Source organism: Triticum dicoccoides, chromosome 4A (assembly GCF_002162155.2).
Source record: "Triticum dicoccoides isolate Atlit2015 ecotype Zavitan chromosome 4A, WEW_v2.0, whole genome shotgun sequence".
NCBI lineage: Eukaryota > Viridiplantae > Streptophyta > Magnoliopsida > Poales > Poaceae > Triticum > Triticum dicoccoides.
The window spans coordinates 747,533,809-747,553,787 of record NC_041386.1 but is presented as its reverse complement, the minus strand read 5'-3'; the positions used below and the strand labels follow the sequence as shown (position 1 = coordinate 747,553,787).

Below are 19,979 nucleotides of genomic sequence, written 5' to 3'. Positions count from 1 at the left end.
ACCACCCCGGCCACCACGCACACCCATGCCAGAAATCTGCGTCGCCGTCACCTCCGGCACTCCAGCAGGGCTCCCCGTTGGTTCTCATCTCTCCGTTCAACCCTCTGTCCGCCGACCGCGCCGCCAGGTACCATCCTCTGCGGAGCCCGACAACTGTTCGATGAATCGTCCTCGCTGAAAATAGTTGTCCCTTCTTTTTAGCAATGAATTCCGATTTGGAGTACATATATGAGCAGTATGTTGAGTCGTCTAATGGATTGACGACCACATTTGAGGAGTTTATTCAAATGTATCAACAAATTTGGCATCAACCAACTCATGAGCAGCTGAAGGAAGATCTGATTGAGCATCAATGGGCGGTGAAAGGGTACAAGAATGTTGGGATGTAATATTTTTTTTCTTTAAAATTTGAACTAGTGCTGCAAGTGGGTATTTGAACGTCTGTATCCTTTGCATGCGGCTACTTGATCGTGCGGACTAGGGAAAAAACCCGAAAGACCGGATGTATGCGTCTGCGGTTGGATGGCGTCCTCCCGCATCCATGTGCGCGGACTAGTCCTCCCCTGTCCGCGGACGGATGCGGAAGGAAATTTATGGATTGCCATTGGAGATGCCCTTAACCTCTCCGTTAAATGAACTTAATATTGTTAACTCATTCTGCAAGCCCTGCTAAACAAAAAATTGGATTAAACTAACCTCATAGGGTTAAGAAGTATTAAGGTTAACTAACCGAATTGACTTAACATGCAATCAAAGGGGGCCTTACTGACCACGAAGGACAAGTATATGTTGTCAAATCGATGAAAGCACATTTACTACTACTCAGAAGAGAAAAAATATCACAAAATTAGATGGACTAAAATTCTTATTCCATATTCAGCTTGCTGAAGATAATGTGTACATCATTTTCTATATTATTCATGGAATGGGGGGACTGGGGTGCAACAACATTTCATTTCATCTCCCGGTGCTAATGAGCAGTAAGCTGAATAAGGATCAAGACCATGTTCTCTGCACATATTCTTGCATCCGGTGATTGTGCAATCCTCAATTTTATTACACTGTATGTCGCCCTCTCCAGCTACAAAAAATATAACCATTATTTAGAACACACAAATTGAACTACATTTATGTATATAAATGTATCCAAAAATTAATAAATAAATATGTATACATACATACATACATACATACATACATAATGTATATAGACCTGCTGTTTAAAAAAAGATTAATCAGAAAGGGAAGAGCTTACGTGCATCACATGATGAGAAAACATTGGAGAAAATCATAATACCCATGAATACAAGGGCCATGGAGTGTACAACCCTCAGTATGTTCTTGGGAAGTGCCATCACAAGGAAATTGTTACAAAATGATCCAATTTGTTGATGCATGTTATATTATCTATACTATTTATAAAGGGCACTCATGGTAGCAGAAATATACAATATCAACCATTTATTCCATTTTATGCTTGCTTCAAGAGTATCTTTCCATCTTAACAACCTTCTATTTTTTAGACTAATTAATTTTATTCTGATCCGATTGGATTGCATAGATTAATTATCTCCTTCAATTCTGCACGCGATGTGTGGATTTTTTTTAGTCCAGTTCAATTTTTTTTCCGATTCGATTCGATTGCATGCCATAATTCATTTCTTTAATTTTTGGCTAATGAATTTTGTTTGGATCTGATTGGATTGCAAACTTTAGTTTGCTCATTCAATTCTGTCCGACTGATTTGTGGACTTGTTTAGGATATTTAGTTTTGTTCTGACCCAATTGGATTGCATACCTTAATTTGGTTCTTAAGTTTTTAGGCTAACTAATTTTGTCCCGCTTAGATTGGATTGTATACCTTAATTTGCTCATTTTCCGCCTACGCGCGAGCCAACCTCTGGCTGGATGGTTCACCTTCTTGGATTTATTTCATGCTTTTGGTGATGTTTGTTCAATGGGAGGAGACGTTCTCATCCACTATGCGGTGCCTGTGGGGACTACATCAGTATCAAGATGATATGCCGGCTCAGTTTCTCGGAGGTGTTGGGTATGATGTATGTGCATTCATAGGGGTGAGTGGATGCTCGTGTATGTGAGTGTCTTCGATTGTACTATGTTCACGAAAAAAAATCTGCCCGCGTGACTTGTGGATTTGTATAGGCTAATTATTTTGGACACAAATATGGATCTAGCACTCCCTAGATAGAACGAATCTTTCCCTATAGCGATTTGGTTGATCGAACACATATGTTCGCCCTACAAACCAGTCCCTAGCAAACGATTTTTGGTGGTCACTATTTGTGCTGGCCCAAACAGAAAAAAAAGCCATGCGCAACCCAGTTGCCTAGTGTTGCACTAAATAATGTTCCAAACAAAAAAAAAGACAGAAAAAGAACTTACAATGGTTTTTTTAAGCATAATTAAATTTGCCATATAAACCCAATATTGTTTTTGGATTTGCCGTGGTAAAAAAAGAAACTTGTGATGGTTTAAACTTTTTCCATATGTGAAGATAAAAAAATTCATAGTATTGACTAGTTACATAAAAAAAATCCAAAAATTCCATGTTTTGGCAGAATAGTGCTTTGAAATTGAAATGTGACCGTTAGAAAAATAATATGAAAGTTTCCATGTGTGTGACAAGGAAATCTTATAGTTTCCAGGAGAGCATTATTTTTTTAAATCAACTTGCCATATTTAAAAAAGATGTGTTTTGAAAGACCTAAAGTTGCCATCTTTAGAAATATATTTTTAATGAATTTGCCATGTGAACATGAGAAAAAGAAATGATTGAAAAACTAATTTTACAAAGTGTAGGTTTGCATGGCAACATGTTTTAACTTTTTGCTATGGCATTGTGGCATGGAAAAAGTTGTAATGCTGACATGGAAGAAGCTATGTTGGTGACATGGCAAAAGCTATAAACACATCCGCAATGGAAAAATGATTTTGACATTTGGATTTTACTTTTTAAAAATTTCCTAAGAAATTTGTCATGTGGTTTTGCCAAACAATTTACGCCATTTTACAAAAATTGCCATCTAACTAATTTGCCGTTTACCATGGGAGAAAAAATCATGGAAAAAATGATTTAAAAAAGAGTATTGGTTACATGGCAAAAGTGTTAAATTTTTTGTCATGGTGAAGAGTTTAACGCGTTTGCCGTGGTAATTTTATAGTTTATGGCATGTCAAAACTTGAATTGATGACATGGTAAAATTTATATTACAGACATGGCAAAAGCATTAAACACTTCTGCTATGGCAAGAAATTAAAATGAACATATAAAAGTTGATATGGTTTGGTGGAATTATTTGCCAAGTTTTATGACCCTAGATATGCTTCTTCAAATTGATTGTCAACCTTGTTATTCTAAATGTTTTTTTAAAGCATGGAAAATTTGTGTAAGTAACCATGGAAAAAACATTCTTCAAAATGCTATGGAAAAAAAGAACAAAAGGTTGCCATCATGGCAACAGATGCTTTTAGTTGCCATGTCAATACATATTTAAAATTAAATTCCCAGCTTTTAACAAACATTATGGACCCCATGATGTATAATGCCATGGCAAACGATCTCTAATTCAAGGCAATTTTCCATGGTATATGAAAATTAAGCGATATCTAATTCATGAGAAGTATAGAAAAAATGGTATGAATGAAAGACCATATGTCATGTCAAATTTAGGGACCTCTAAATTAGATATCTCTAATACATGGAAAATTTAGAGAACATAGTGAATTGGCAATAGCTGCTATTAACAAAAGACCATAAATATTTATTAAACAAAACCTCATCATCCAAAAATGTCACTTTTTATATGAGCATAGTCTTAACAGGCTGTAGTTTTGTATGATTGAATGAGTTTAAAGTATAAGTTTCTTTTCTTGTTGAAATATTCCCAAAGTTCCAGAGATATTGCTCATTACTGATGCAAACTTCTTCTTTTTTGCATTCTAGATGGCGGCACAAGTCAATGGCCTCTCAAGCTCTATATTCCGCCCCCCTCCTCCACCTCGCACCGCCCGGACAATGTCGCCTCACCTTCCATAGGTCCCCTCGACCTCGGCCAGACGAGACAGGCAGGTCGCCGCCACCCCCTCCCACCGCGATCGAGGAAGACGACGCCAGAGCCAGGCGGCAGCGCTGGGCTGTACCCCGAGCCTCCCTCAGCTTTCTCCGTCCTTCGTACCGACGCTCCGTCCTCCTGTTTGATCGACTCTGCTCCAACTTTGACCGACGACCTCCTCGACCTGCTCTGCCCTGGTCTAGACATCGGGTACTAGCGGGCTCAGGCCTGGGTCGCAGTCCAACGACGCATGGAGGGTGGCCCTGAGGCTCTCTGGTTGGGGTAGTAGCTGGAGGAGGAGACGACGAGGGCCTCCACACGCAACGTCTAATGGCCGGCCATATTGAAGTGTTTTCAGTTTCAGGCACACTTCTATGTTGGCAACAAGCCATGCCCGTGCCCGTGCGATGGTGACCGGCGTCGGTGCGCCAGGTCTGATCCGTGGTGGGAATGGGGGTGTGTGTCGGCGTGAGTCTATTCTCATGCCATGTCATGAAGGAGCTGCATGCACGTGAGCTGTTGCGGTCTGTTGGAGGCAGCCATGTCATGCATGCGGGGCGGAACTACATGTAGTTAGCTGAATGTGAAAGTGTAACTAATCTCTGGGTAGTTTTGGTAATTCTTAACAACATATAGCTCATTGAACTAATGCTCTTTCAAGATGATCATTTCAGAAAGTTCAATGATTGGCATGGCATGGACTAGATATATGGATCCCTCAAAGTGCTAAGGACACATATTGGCAACAAGCTGAAGACTCTACATTTTTCTTTTAACGATCCAAGATCACATTGATTCCATTGGAAAGCCAATACTATTAAAAGGGGATGAGGTGTTGCTTAATGGCTTACTTGCTCAAAATGCTTAGTGATATGCTCCAAAACCCTCAACCACTTTCTCATTTCCACATATGTCCTAAACCTAAAAGTCAAACTCGGCCCCACCGATTTGATCTATCCGGCGCCACCGAGTTCATTTGACATAGCCACTGCCACAAACCCTAGTCAGTTCGGTTTCACCGATAGGGATCTCGGTCTCACCGAGATGGGATTGCAAACTCTCTATTTTCATAACGTTTTGGTCCCACTGAAATGAGTGAATCGGTCCCATCGAGTTTGCCTGACCAACTCTCTATGAGCCTATTACTGAAATTGGTCCCACCGAGTTCATGTGATCGGTCTCACCGAGATTACGTTATGCCCTAACCCTAGCGCATCGGTCCCACCGAGTTGATCATATCGGTCCCACCGAAAAGCCTAACGTTCATATTTTGACCTGAATCGGTCTGACCAAGTTTTACCATTCGGTCTCACCGAGTTTGGGAATCTGTGTGTAACGGCTAGATTTTGTGTGGAGGCTATATATACCCCTCCACCCATTCTTCATTCGTGATGAGAGCCATCAGAACGTGCCTACACTTCCACTACTCATTTTCTGAGAGGGAACCACCTACTCATGTGTGATACTGAGACATTCCATTCCAATGACAAGAATCTTGATCTCTAGCCTTCCCCAAGTTGCTTTCCACTTAAATCATCTTTCCACCATAGCCAAATCTGCGAGAGAGAGTTGAGTGTTGGGGAGACTATCATTTGAAGCACAAGAGCAAGGAGTTCATCATCAACACACCATCTATTACATTTTGGAGAGTGGTGTCTCATAGATTGGTTAGGTGTCACTTGGGAGCCTCCGTCAAGATTGTGGAGTTGAACCAAGGAGTTTGTAAGGGCAAGGAGATCGCCTACTTCATGAAGATCTACCCAAGTGAGGCAAGTCCTTCGTGGGCGATGGCCATGGTGGGATAGACAAGGTTGCTTCTTCGTGGACCCTTCGTGGGTGGAGCCCTCCGTGGACTTGTGCAACCATTACCCTTCGTGCGTTGAAGTCTCCATCAACGTGGATGTACGATAGCACCACCTATCGGAACCACGCCAAAAATCTCCGTGTCAACATTGGGTTTGCTCCCTCCAAACTCCTCCCATTTATTTTCTTGCAAGTTACATGCTTTACTTTCCGCTGCTCATATACTCTTTGCATGCTTGCTTGAATTATATTGTGATTGCTTGACTTGTGCTAAATTGCTAAAATCTTCCAAGAATTAAAATTGGGAAAAGGTTAAGTTTTTATTTGGTCAAGTAGTCTAATCACCCCCCCCTCTAGACATACTTTCAATCCTACAAGTGGTATCAGAGCTTTGGTCTCCATTTGCCTTGATTTCCATAGCTTTGGTGATCATAGCCTTGGTTTCACAACCTAGGAGAGTATGGCGTCTAGCGAGGGAAATTACCACCGTAGAGGTCCTTACTTTGATGGTACTAGTTTTGCTAGTTGGAAACATAAGATGAAAATGCATATTCTTGGACATAACCTCGCCGTTTGTGCTATTGTGTGTATTGGTTTGCAAGGTGAATTCTTCGATGGGAGAGAACTGAATTGTGAAGCTACCGCGGAAGAATTGAAGATGTTGCAATCCAATGCTCAAGCTTGCAATATCCTCTTCAACGGATTGTGCCCCGAAGAATTCAACAAAATCAGCCGTCTTGAGAATGCAAAGGAAATTTGGGATACTTTAATTGACATGCATGAAGGTACCCACTTCGTCAAGGAATCCAAGTTGGATGTGCTTCAAAGTCAACTTGACAAGTTCAAAATGAAGGATGGTGAAGGTGTCGCCGAAATGTACTCTAGGCTTGCTCTCATCACAAATGAGATTGCCGGCTTAGGAAGTGAAGAGATTACCGACAAATTTTTCATCAAAAAGATCTTGAGAGCCTTGGATGGAAAATATGATAACGTGTGCACTTTGATTCAAATGAACCAAACTACAAAGATCTCAAGCCAACCGAAGTCATTGGAAGAATTGTTGCTCATGAGATGTCACTCAAGGATAAGGAAGAGCTTCATAACAAGTCTAGTGGTGCTTACAAAGCCTCATGTGATGTCCTACATCATCAAATGAGAAACAAGCCTTCAATGAAGAATTGAGCTTAATGGTGAAGAACTTCAACAAATTCTACAAGAGTATAAGCAAGGAAAGAAGTTTCAAGTCAAGGTCATACAATGAGAAAAGATATTCTAGTCGTGAGCAAAATTGCTACAATTGTGGAAGACCCGGTCACTACTCCAATGAGTGTACGACTCCATACAAAAGAAGAGAAGACTCACCTAAAATGATAAGCAAAATGGAAGAATCACCTCCAAGAGAGAGAAGGAGTAGAGATGATCGCTATGAATGAAGAACCTCTCGAAGAAGCAAGGATTCGAAAAGGAAGGACAAGTCATCAAGGAGCTACACAAAACGAAGACATCAAGCTCATGTTGGTGAATGGGTATCCAGCTCCGACTCCGACCACCACTCTGAGAGAAGTTATCACTCCGACTCCGAATATACTCAAGATGAAGGTGTTGCCGGTCTAGCACTTATGTCAACCAACTCCTATGACATATTTGATTCACCAAATGAAGGAATTGGAAGATGCTTCATGGCTAAAGGCCCCAAGGTAACACATCGCGAGTATGTTGATTTCAATAGTGATGAAGATGACTTGCTAGGTAATGATGATTTACTTGTTGACAACTCTAGTGATGAATACTATGTTGAAAATGCTATTAATCAAGATAATCAAGATGAAACGAATGACAATGATAAGAAGGAGATTGAGCGTCTAACTAAAGAACTAAACACACAAGTTAGCTCATGAAACTACTTTAGAAGATCATCGAGAACTTTTAGAAACTCATGAGAAGCTACGCTTCGGGAAGCTCAATCTTAAGCAAGAACATGGGTTCTTAAAGGCCATCAATGATGATCTTCGAAAGAAAAGTTCTTCTTACATTGTCAAACATTTACTCTTGTCTACTTACATGCCACAAGTAAAATCTAGCAACAAGAACAAGAAAGATTCTTCTTCTAGTAGTAACAATAATCATGTTAAATCCAATGTTGTTGCTTCCGATAGTTCTCTTGATTCCACTAATGATTCTCTTAGCCAATTTACACTTGAGCAAGAAAATAGCTTATTGAAGGGAATTATAGAGAAAGGTGTCTACAAGAGCCTTGCTGGAAGTAAGCAATTTGAGGAAATTGTATGCAAGCAAGGAAGGCACCGGAAGAATCAAGGTGTTGGTTTTGAACGAAAGTTCAATGCCAATGGAGTTGAGTGGTAAGAAGATCAATACCCCAAGACGAAGTTTGTTCCTCAACAAGAGAAGTATGATCCTACTTCCTTCAAGGGGACACAAGCTCAAGATGATCTTCCCCCACAAGACCACAAGCTAAAAGGCAAGGGCAAGCTTCAAGAGGAGATTGATGCATTTGAAGATGCTCCAAAGGCCTTGGTCAAGTGGGTTCCCAAGACTACATCAAGTTCTCCTTCATCAAGTACATCTACAACCCCAAGGATTCCCATCAAGATGATGTGGATCCGAAGAAGAAGAACTAGAGAGTTCTTGAGGGTGACTCCGCCAACATTCTTCACTCATATTCATTTTGGCAAGGACAAGTGCAAACAACTTCCACATCTTGCACTAGTTCAAGGAGTCACAAACCCTCTTGTTGGTAAGACAAGGGACAGGGTAACCCAATGCTTTCATGGACATCATCATGTGTGTGCTTCACTCTATGTCTATGGATATCCTTGTTTGTTCCTTGTGGGACTAACCCATGTAGGTATTGAAAATGTAACTCACTCCAATGGATTGCTCCAAATGATCTACATCAAGAATGAGGATCCACATCTTCAACATCTACATGAAGTCATCATCGACAAAACCCAAGGTTAGTTCATCCCTCTTAGGGGGGATATCACATCTAGGGGGAGCTTTACTCTAAGAATTGAGCTAAAGCAACTCTAGTGGTGTGAACACAACAATGCTTTATGTAAAAGTGGTAACCCCACTTGAGCTTAAACAATGAGTATGACCTATGATCAAATGTTCTCATTTGACTCCTAAGTCAATATACTCATATATAGATGACCTAGTCATCGCCAATTGCTTGATAGATGCTAGAGTGATTGTGCATGCTTTGCCACATATTTCATTTGCCATTTATTTGTGAGCATGTTGATTGCATACTTTTCTCATTTGAGGACATCCGTTTGTTGCTTTGGTTGTTTGGCTTTTTCTTCTTTTACCAAATGGATGGACAAGAATGCCTAAGAACCTTCTTTAGCTATCTATACTTTTCTCGTCTCAAACTCTATTGATGCTACATCACAAAGTTTGAACAAGTCAAATTCGAACCCTTTGGGTGAGGAGCACTCGGAGTCACTGATTCATCATAGACTTAAACTTCCAAAACCTCTTTGTGCATTTCGGTCTGACCGATTCATCCATTTTGGTCATACCGAGTTCACTGAGTTGATCTAGTTTTCAATCTCGATGCAACCGATTAGAATTTTTCGGTCACACCGAGTTGCAGCAACCTCTTGCGATTCTGCATCTCGGTGCCACCGAGTTGTTTCACTCAGTCACACCGACAGTGTCAGGATACATATACCGATGGGTCAAATTTTGGAAATTCCTCCAAAACCTCTTCGCCGGCGTGTGTCCTGCTCTGCCGCCTCGGGTCTCCGGATTGTCTTCTCGTTGCCAGCGACCTCCCGCCGCTGGTCTCTGCTGCCGCCAACAGAAATCTTCACCTCCATTGTCGTCGTAGCGATGTCATCGCCAAGTTAGGGTATGAGTTCGACACTTTGTGCATTCTTTTAACTCCGATTCTTAGCACAAAGACAATGCCATGTTTCTTTCCAAGTATGACATTGATCTATCCTCAGAAAACATCCTTTAGATTACCTTTGAGTTGAAAATTTAGGGTTAGGTTTCCGCCGGACTCATCTCGGACCGACCGAATTGTAGAAATATATGAAAACAATGATCAATTTGATGCTTGATAATTGTTTTGAGATATGGATATAGTGATATTAGAGTCATGCTAGTTGAGGTGATTATGAAAAATACTTGTGTTAAGGGTTGTGATTCCCGTAGCATGCACGTATGGTGAACCACTTTGTGATGAAGTTGGAGCACAATTTTATTTATTGAGTGTCTTCCTTATGAGTGGCGGTCGGGGACGAGCGATGGTCTTTTCCTACCAATCTACCCCCCTAGGAGCATGCGCGTAGTGCTTTGGTTTTTGATGACTTCTAAATTTTTGCAACAAGTATATGAGTTCTTTTGACTAATGTTGAGTCCATGGGTTATACGCACCCTTTCACCCTTCCACTATTGCTAGCCTCTCTTGTGCCGGGCAACTTTCGCCGGTGCCATACACCCACCATATACCTTCCTCAAAACAGCCATCATACCTACCTATTATGGCATTTCCATAGCCATTCCGAGATATGTTGCCATGCAACTTTCCACCGTTCCGGTCATATGATACACATTACTTTTGTCATATTGCTCTTTGCATGATCATGTAGTTGACATTGTATTTGTGGCAAGGCCACCTTCATAATTTTCATACATGTCGCTCTTGATTCATTGCATATCTCGGTACACCGCCGGAGACATTCATATAGAGTCATACCTTGTTCTAGCTTTGAGTTGTAAATCCATAAAAGTGTGATGATTTTCATTATTAAAGCATTGTCCTAGTGAGGGAAGGATGATGAAGACTATGATTCCCCCACAAGTCGGGATGAGACTTCAGACTTTACAAAAAAAAAGAGAAAGGCCAAAAAGAAAAAAAGAAGGCCAAAGAAAAAAAAAGAGAAAAAAAAGAAAAAAGGGAAAAAATTAAAATGAGAGAAAAAGAGAGAAGTGACAATGCTACTATCTCCTTTTTCCACACTTGTGCTTCAAAGTAGCACCATGATCTTCATGATAGAGAGTCTCATATGTTGTCACTTTCATATACTAGTGGGAATTTTTCATTATAGAACTTGGCTTGTGTATTCCAATGATGGGTTTCCTCAAAATGCCCTAGGTCTTCGTGAGCAAGCGAGTTGGATGCACACCCACTTAGTTTCTTATGTTGACCTTTCATATATTTATAGCTCTAGTGCATCCGTTGCATGGCAATCCCTACTCACTCACATTGATATCTATTAATGGGCATCTCCATAGCCCGTTCATACGCCTAGTTGATGTGAGACTATCTTCTCCTTTTTTGTCTTCTCCACAACCACCATTCTATTCCACATATAGTGTTATGTCCATGGCTCACGCTCATGTATTGCATGAAAGTTGAAAGAGTTTGAGATTATTAAAGTATGAAACAATTGCTTGGCTTGTCATCGTGGTTGTGCATGATTAAATACTTTGTGTGATGAAGATAGAGCAACATCCAGACTATATGATCTTGTAGGGATAACTTTCTTTGACCATGTTATTTTGAGAAGACATGATTACTTTGATTAATATGCTTGAAGTATCACCATTTTCATGTTAATATGAACTTTTATTTTGTATCATTTGGATCTGAACATTCATGCCACAATAAAGAAAATTACATTGAGAATTATGCTAGGTAGCATTCCACATCAAAAATTTCTTTTTTATCATTTACCTACTCGAGGACGAGCAGGAATTAAGCTTAGAGATGCTTGATACGTCTCCAACGTATCTATAACTTTTGATTATTCCATGCTATTATATTACCCCTTTTGGATGTTTATGGGCTTTATTTTACACATTTATATCATTTTTGGGACTAACCTACTAACCGGAGGCCCAGCCCATATTGCTGTTTTTTTGCCTATTTCAGTATTTCGAAGAAAAGGAATATCAAACGGAGTCCAAACGGAATGAAACCTTCGGGAGCGTGATTTTTGGAACGAACGTGATCCAGAGGACTTGGAGTGCAAGTCAAGAAGCAGCCGAGGCTCCCACGAGATAGGAGGGCGCCCCCCTATAGGGTGCGCCCCCTTGTCTTGTGGGCCCCTCGAGCGGCCACCGACGTACTTCTTCCTCCTCTATACCTACGTACCCCGAAAACATCCGGGGGGCGGACGAAACACAATTTCCACCACCGCAACCTTCTGTATCCGCGAGAGATCCCATCTTGGAGCCTTCGTCGGCACTCTGTCGGAGGGGGAATCGACCACGGAGGGCTTCTACATCAACATCCTTGCCCCTGCGATGAGTTGTGAGTAGTTTACCACAGACCTACGGGTCCATAGTTATTAGCTAGATGGCTTCTTCTCCCTTTTTGGATCTCAATACAATGTTCTCCCCCTCTCTTGTGGAGATCTATTCGATGTAAACTCTTTTTGCGGTGTGTTTGTCGAGATCTGATGAATTGTGGGTTTATGATCAAGTTTATCTATGAATAATATTTGAATCTTCTCTGAATTCTTTTATGTATGATTGAGTTATCTTTGCAATTCTCTTCGAATTATCAGTTTGGTTTGGCCTACTAGATTGATCTTTCTTGCCATGGGAGAAGTGCTTAGCTTTGGGTTCAATCTTGCGGTGTCCTTACCCAGTGACAGAAAGGGTTGCAAGGCACGTATTGTATTGTTGCCATCGAGGATAACAAGATGGGGTTTATATCATATTGCTTGAGTTTATCCCTCTACATCATGTCATCTTGCTTAATGTGTTACTCTGTTCTTATGAACTTAATACTCTAGATATAGGCAGGAGTCGGTCGATGTGTGGAGTAACAGTAGTAGATCCAGGCAGGAGTCGGTCTACTTGTTATGGACGTGATGCATATATACATGATCATGCCTAGATAATCTCATAATTATTCGCTTTTCTATCAATTGCTCGACAGTAATTTGTTCACCCATCATAATACTTATGCTATCTTGAGAGAAGCCACTAGTGAAACCTATGGCCCCCGGGTCTATCTCTTATCATATTTGCTTCCAATCTACTTTTATTTGCAACTTTACTTTTTGCATCTATATTATAATACCAAAAATATATTTATCTTATCTTACTATCTTTATTAGATCTCACTTTCGCAAGTGGCCGTGAAGGGATTGACAACCCCTTTATCGCGTTGGTTGCGAGTTCTCAGTTTGTTTGTGTAGGTGCATGGGACTTTTGAGGAGCCTCCTACTGGATTGATACCTTGGTTCTCAAAAACTGAGGGAAATACTTACGCTACTATTGCTGCATCACCCTCTCCTCTTCGAGGAAAACCAACGCAAGCTCAAGATGTAGCACTCCTGTCCTTAGGTCTTCACTGCTTCTCCTCGCCCGCCTACGTCGATGCCACCACCACCACCTCCACCATCAACACCTCCTCAACCATCCGGCTAGCGTCCAAGTCCCAATAACCGGGGCAAAAACCCTAGGCCGCCGTAGTTCCGAATGGCGCCCGCTCCTGCTTCGCCCCCAGCTCCACCATCTGCACCACCACCACCCCCGGCTTCATCAACTGCACCACCACCGCCTCCCGGATGGCGCCCATCTCCTGATCCATGGACAGGGCTAGTCCAAGCGTGGCCTATGCCTTGGTCCGCCCCTATGCCATATGGTGCCCCGCCTGCCAATACCGGTGGCTGGCAGCCCGGTGCTCGCCCTCACACCGGCGCGCCCGTCCTCACGCCCCGATAGCCGATGGCCGCATACCACGCTGCTTCCTACTACGCGCCACCGATCTACAACACCAGTCCTTATGCATCCTATGGCGCTCCATCGCCCCCCTACATGCAACAGTAAAATGATGGTCTCTCTCTCTTTACGCCGACGCCGACCCTACTGCCGACGCCACCACACCCGCAAGCTCCCATGACTACACCGGCCTCTACTTCGACTCCGACCTGGGACCAAGCTGCTTTTCTACAAGCCATGAACAACTTTGCTGCACAAGGGAACTCAGGTACGGATTGGATTTTCGATTCTAGTGCTTCTCGTCATATGTCTGCATCGAGTAATTTGCTTTCTTCTTGCACACCTTCGTATTTTCCCTCTATTACTCTGGGTGATTAATCTTCTATTCCTATTTACTGTGTCGGTCAGGCTCAAATCCAATCCCCAATTAAGCCTTTGCTTCTTCGTGATGTTCTCGTAGCTCTTGCTCTTATTAAAAATCTGATTTCTGTTTGCCAAATCACCACTGGTAATCATGTTTCTGTTGAGTTTGACCCCTTTGGTTTGCCTGTGAAGTACTACCCAACCAAGGCCGAGATCGCTCGATTCAATAGCTCTGCTGATTTATATTCTCTCCATGATGTTCCGGTCGCTGCTCCTCCAACATCTATGGTGGCCTCTGTTGACCTGTGACACCAACGTCTCGGCCATCCCAATAAAAATGTGTTATCCGCACTTCTTAGTGAATTTTCAATACCTTGTAATAGAGACTCTCATAATTCTTCTATGTGTCAGTCATATCAATTGAGCAAACATGTTCGCCTTCCTTTTAGTTCCTCTCAATCCTCTAGTACTTTTCCTTTTGAATTACTTCATTGTGATCTCTGGACATCACCAATAGAAAGTGTATCTAGTTTTAAGTATTATCTCGTGATTCTTGATGATTTTACTCATTATGTTTGGACTTTTCCTTTACGCAACAAATCCGACGTTCATAATATATTCCTTAACTTTCGGCGCTATGTCTCGGTCCACCTTTTCCTCCCTATAATATTCATACAATGTGATAACGGTCGTGAATTTGAAAACTTTAAAAATCAAAATTTCTTTCTACAATATGGAATTCTCTTGCATTTCTCCTGTCCTTATACCTCCCCTCAAAATGGCAAAGCCGAGCGTTCTCTTCGTACTCTTAATGACATAATTAGCACTCAGCTTGTTCAATCTTCTATGCCTCCACAGTTCTGGGCTGAGGCCCTCCACACAGCCACATATTTACTCAATATTCGTCCATCCAAAGTTAACCCACAAACTACTCCTTACTTCTCTTTATTTCTCTCTCATCCAAATTACTCCGATGTTCGCGTGTTCGGTTGTCTTTGTTTCCCAAACTCCTACTCCACTTCTCCTAACAAACTTTCCCGCACTCTACCCCGTGTGTCCATCTAGGTTTTTCTGATGAGCACAAGGGTTATCGTTGTCTAGATCTTGTTAGTGGTCGTGTTCATGTGTCTCGTCATGTAACATTCATTGAAAACTTTTTTCCCTTTTCCGAGCGTCAACAATTAGATCCCAACTCACCCACGCTGTCCACTAGTCCCTCTCGTTGCAATCATCTTCCCTTCTTTCACCTACCGACCTATCCAGCGAAACCAGCCGAATCCTCTGCCGCGGTAGCGGATCCTGCTGTGACCACTGTCATCACCTTTGTTACGGCAGAGGAAAACCCATTACACTCTGTCGCGGCAGACCTCCTACCGCCGCAGTCTTCACCGCCATCTCCCGCGTCTGCTTCCTCCGCTACGCCGGACGTGTCCACCACATCTTCCCCCACCCCTCCTACTAATGCTATTCCCATTCCAGCTCCGACTAACGATCATACCATACGCACACGTGCCAAGTCCGGGTTTCGTTTACCTTCAAAAGATCGTCTCAACCTTCATGCATCTCTATCTCCTTCCTCTCTATCCAAATCTTACAAATCAGCTATACTAGATCCTAATTGGGTCGCAACTATTAAAGATGAATATGATGCCCTTCTACAGAATAACACGTTGTAGTTAGTTCCTCGTCCTTCCAATACAAATATCATTTCAGGCAAATGGGTTTTTCGCCATAAAATTGAATTTTGATGGGAGTCTTGCACGTTATAAGGCTCGATGGGTATGCCGTGGTTACTCTGAGCAACACGACATCGATTATGATGTGAATTTCTCTCCAGTTGTCAAGCCCAACACTATTCGCACTGTCCTTAGCATCGCCGTCTGTTCTTCCTGGCCAGTTCATCAACTATATGTCAAAAATGCTTTTCTTCATGGCTCTCTTCAAGAAACAGCCTATTGTCAACAACCTCTTGGCTTCGAACATTCCTCCTATCCTAATCATGTTTGTCTTCTTCAAAAATCTCTTTATGGTCTTAAACAAGCACCACGTGCCTGGTTCCAACACTTTTCTACTTATGCTCAAACCATCGGTTTTACCCCTTCCCGTTCTGACACTTCACTCTTCACCTTTCATCACAACAACAACACTGCTTACCTTCTTTTATATGTTGATGATATTATCCTCACAGCTTCCTCACAATAATTTTTAGATCATATTATCTCTCTTCTTCGCCACGAATTCTCTATGACAGATTTAGGTCTTCTTCACCACTTCTTAGGTATTGCTGTTATCCGTGACTCCTCTGGTCTTTTCTTGTCTCAACGTCAGTACACTCTGGATCTTCTTTTCTCGTGCTAGTATGCTTGATTGTCAAACTTCCCGTACCCCTGTTGATACAGGTTCCAAACTCTTTGCCGACGGTGATCCTTTCTCTGATCCTTGTCTTTATCATAGTCTTATCGGTGCACTTCAGTATCTCACTCTCACTCGTCCTGAAATTTCTTTTGCTGTCCAACAAGCTTGTTTATACATGCATGATCCTTGTATTCCCCACTACAATCAAGTCAAACGTATTCTTCGGTATCTCAAAGGCACACTAGACTTAGGTCTTCATATCAACAAATCCTCTCCCACCTCCTTGACAACTTACTCTGATGCGGACTGGGCTGGTTGTCCAGATACTCGTAGGTCCACATACGTATTTTGTGCTTTTCTTGCTAACAATTTGGTTTCTTGGTCTTCAAAAAGGTAGGTTACGGTCTCCGCTCGTCTGCTGAAGCCGAGTACCATGTTGTGGCTCATGCGGTTTCTTATATGGTTTGGTTGCGCCAGTTGCTGTCGGAGCTGCACCGTCCTATTGAGCAAACTACCATTGTTTACTGTGATAATATTTCAGCTGTCTACATGTCAGGGAATCCGGATCAACACCGTCGCACCAAGCATATTGAGATCGACATTCATTTTGTTCGAGAGAAGGTGGCTCTCGGTCAAGTTCGCGTTCTCCACGTGCCTACTTCTGCTCAGTTTGTTGATATCTTTACTTAAGGCCTGGCGACTACTCCGTTTGAAGACATTCGTTTCAGTCTCAGCGTCGTCTAGCCTACCGTTGACACCGTGGGCGGATGTTAGAATACAACTTGTATTTGGATTATGACTCCTACTCAGTTTGTAATAAGGCTAGGTCAGGTGCGGCTTAGCTCTTATATATACTTCTTGTACCGGCACAATATTGCATCAACAATTATTCAATACAATTCTACAAACACATTCTGGCAACTACACACGCCAATTTTTTTCATGGAAACATGCCAACAGGGAATCTCATTTTGAAGCCCTCACCGAGATGAACTCAGCGGTGAAAACGAATCACTGATCGGACTAACGGTTTGTGAGATAAATCATCTTCAAAAATTAAAAGAAGCATTTCAGGATTTTTCCATAGTACAAATGCAGGTGCTCATATATACGCGCATATACTCATCACTATGAGCATACACACACAGACCCTACCCCTATGAGTACCTCCGGGAGACTGAGCCGGCATACCATCTTAAGATTGACAAAGTCACCACAGGCGCCTCGTAGTCAACGGAAACGTCTTCTCCCACTGAAAATGAGTCGCCGAAAATTCTGAAATAAATCCAAAAATAATGCGAACAACATGATTTGAACCCTGATGGGCCGGGGATATCTCTATCCTCCTAACCATCCAAGGACAGGTTGGTTCGCAACAATTTAGGATGATGTCTAAGAGTTTGCATGCATGTGCTCTCTCTATATAGGAAAAACCCCATTGGGATGCCGCCGCACGGGAGGGCACTCATGTGCACTATGTAAAGTAGATTTTCCCTTTTTTTTTCTTTATTTTGCTTTGACCGTGGAGTTAACCTTAGAAACTAATGAGGGGCATTGGTGGGTAAGTAATTTACATTTTAGCGTCAATAGATTAATTCAGAAATCCAACAGTTGTGATAAGCTAATTACATTAATTAACAGCCGGATATCTCTAATTTTTGTGGTAATTTCTAGAGTACTATCTTTTTTCCGGTGATCCAGTAAATTACTTTTTAGATAGATAAGAAGATTGAGATGTAAAATTCGAGCAGGTCATCCGTGATATTGCTTTCGTAGGTGATGTGCCGAGTTGTGGTGCGACCAAGGGTTTAATACTCGTACTCGCATACTCGCTCCATGCAAAAAATAGTCCAGATTTTAGAAATTTTAAGAGAAATTAACAAGTCATTTAGTACCATTTCCTTCGGTCGTTACTCTGCATATAAGAATTGTCTGAAGTCAAACTAAGTTTGACCATATTTATATTAAAAAAATATCAACATCTACCATGCTAAAGTTATAGAATTTGAAAATTTAAGTCATGACACATCTAATGATATTTATTTCACATTGTGAATACTGGTATTTTTCTATAAAGTTGGTCAAACTTTACGAGGCTTGACTTTAGACAAATCTTATATGCATGTAAACAGCCAATCAAATTCAGATTAGCATTAGTGGCATGCAATGAAGAGGAAGAGAGACTGCTTTGTATTCTGCTATTGTTAATTACTTGGAGATAGTTAATGCCCCAAAGTTCGCAAGTAGATTAATGTGAAAACAATTTTTTGGTCTAGAATACAAACTATTTTGGCATGGAGGAAGTATTTAGTTTTCTACCTAGATGTTCAAAAAGCTGAGTAAATGTTGGATGAGCTGGCATTTTGAACCAGGGGCGCAAATAATAGGGCGGAGACCAACTTTTCACTATGTTACCACTTGTTTTTGACTCAAATTTGATACAAACCAAAACTATAGTTGTAAGAGGGCGAATATTGGGACCTGCCAAAACAAATCAAATTTCTGAAATTTTGCCGAAAATACCTTGCTTGTCACCCCCTCCCACAAACTAATTATCCAACCCAACACCGAAAAAATAAATACTCCTAAACCCTAAACCCTAAACCTGGAGTAGGAGAGTTAGAGAAACTGCAGGGCAAAGTCGCATGAATTTAAAGCTTGCGCAGGAGTTTGTGCTCCGACATCTTCACTTGATACATTCCTTATTTACGCCATTAGTTGTGAAAATCATTTGGTTGGAATTTGTGTTGGGCCGGGTCAGGGGACCCTTAGCAAGGCTTGTTTTTTAATGGGCTCAATCCAATTATATATATATCTTGTTCCGTGCGTGATTGTTTTCTGCTTCTTGTGTTTGGAAACCCAAGAATGTTGTGATTAATAATCATACAAAGCATCTCTCCAACAAATAAAATTATGCGGAGCAATATTATTATCTCTCCTTCATTCCACATTCACGATTACATGTAATTTTGAAGCAGAAGATGCTCCATACTATATTAATTTCCATCTACGGATATTATGATCAAAAGTCTACCCCCCTGGTTATGTTGCAGCAGCAGTAGTCGTACATCCTTCCTGGCAAGCAATTCAGTACAACGTTCTTGAAGTTATTCTTCGAGCAGAAATTGCTGCAAGTCGACTCGTTGCATGGTACGATCTGGTGGCAATAATCGGCTGCAAATAAATATTGGTTAATTGTGATACTCCTACATACTACAAGTAGTTCAACTTGGAATATGAGAACAAAAATATGTATATGTATTTACTGATATCTATAACGTCATATTTTACCTTGTGCGTAGGATGATGACAAAACTATCATAGCCATGGCCATGACAACAAGAGCTGCTAGGAACATAACCGTGCTATCCTTACTGAGAAGTGCCATTATAGATCGGAGATATAGGGAGCAAGAAGATGGAGAGGCTTGGTACTCCTTTTAACAGAACCTCATTCATGTATTGTGGAATCATTGTTTGGTCTTTCTTATATATGCGTGACCTATTCATTTCTAGCAAGATACAGAATTCATAGCGGCCATTAATTCCACACTAATTTGATATTATTCTTAATTGATTGCCCCAAATGCAGCGAGGCAAATTATTACTCTTAATTTGAAACCTTTTTATGTAGAGTACTATAATTGGATGTCATTGATTTCTTGCTAATTACTAC

The 19,979-nt window shown here is 41.4% G+C and overlaps 2 long non-coding RNA genes across 2 annotated transcripts; both read right to left on the bottom strand.

Annotated features, from left to right (window-relative positions):
* Window positions 1–865: 865 nt before the first annotated feature.
* On the bottom strand, window positions 866–1,370 carry LOC119290032. The gene is made up of 2 exons (XR_005141688.1): window positions 1,256–1,370; window positions 866–1,081 (listed from the first exon to the last, which is right to left on the bottom strand). It is a non-coding gene; the product is annotated as an uncharacterized LOC119290032 (long non-coding RNA).
* A 17,829-nt stretch (window positions 1,371–19,199) lies between these two features.
* LOC119290031 lies at window positions 19,200–19,746 on the bottom strand. Its single transcript, XR_005141687.1, has 2 exons — window positions 19,596–19,746; window positions 19,200–19,478 (listed from the first exon to the last, which is right to left on the bottom strand). It is a non-coding gene; the product is annotated as an uncharacterized LOC119290031 (long non-coding RNA).
* Window positions 19,747–19,979: the final 233 nt, after the last annotated feature.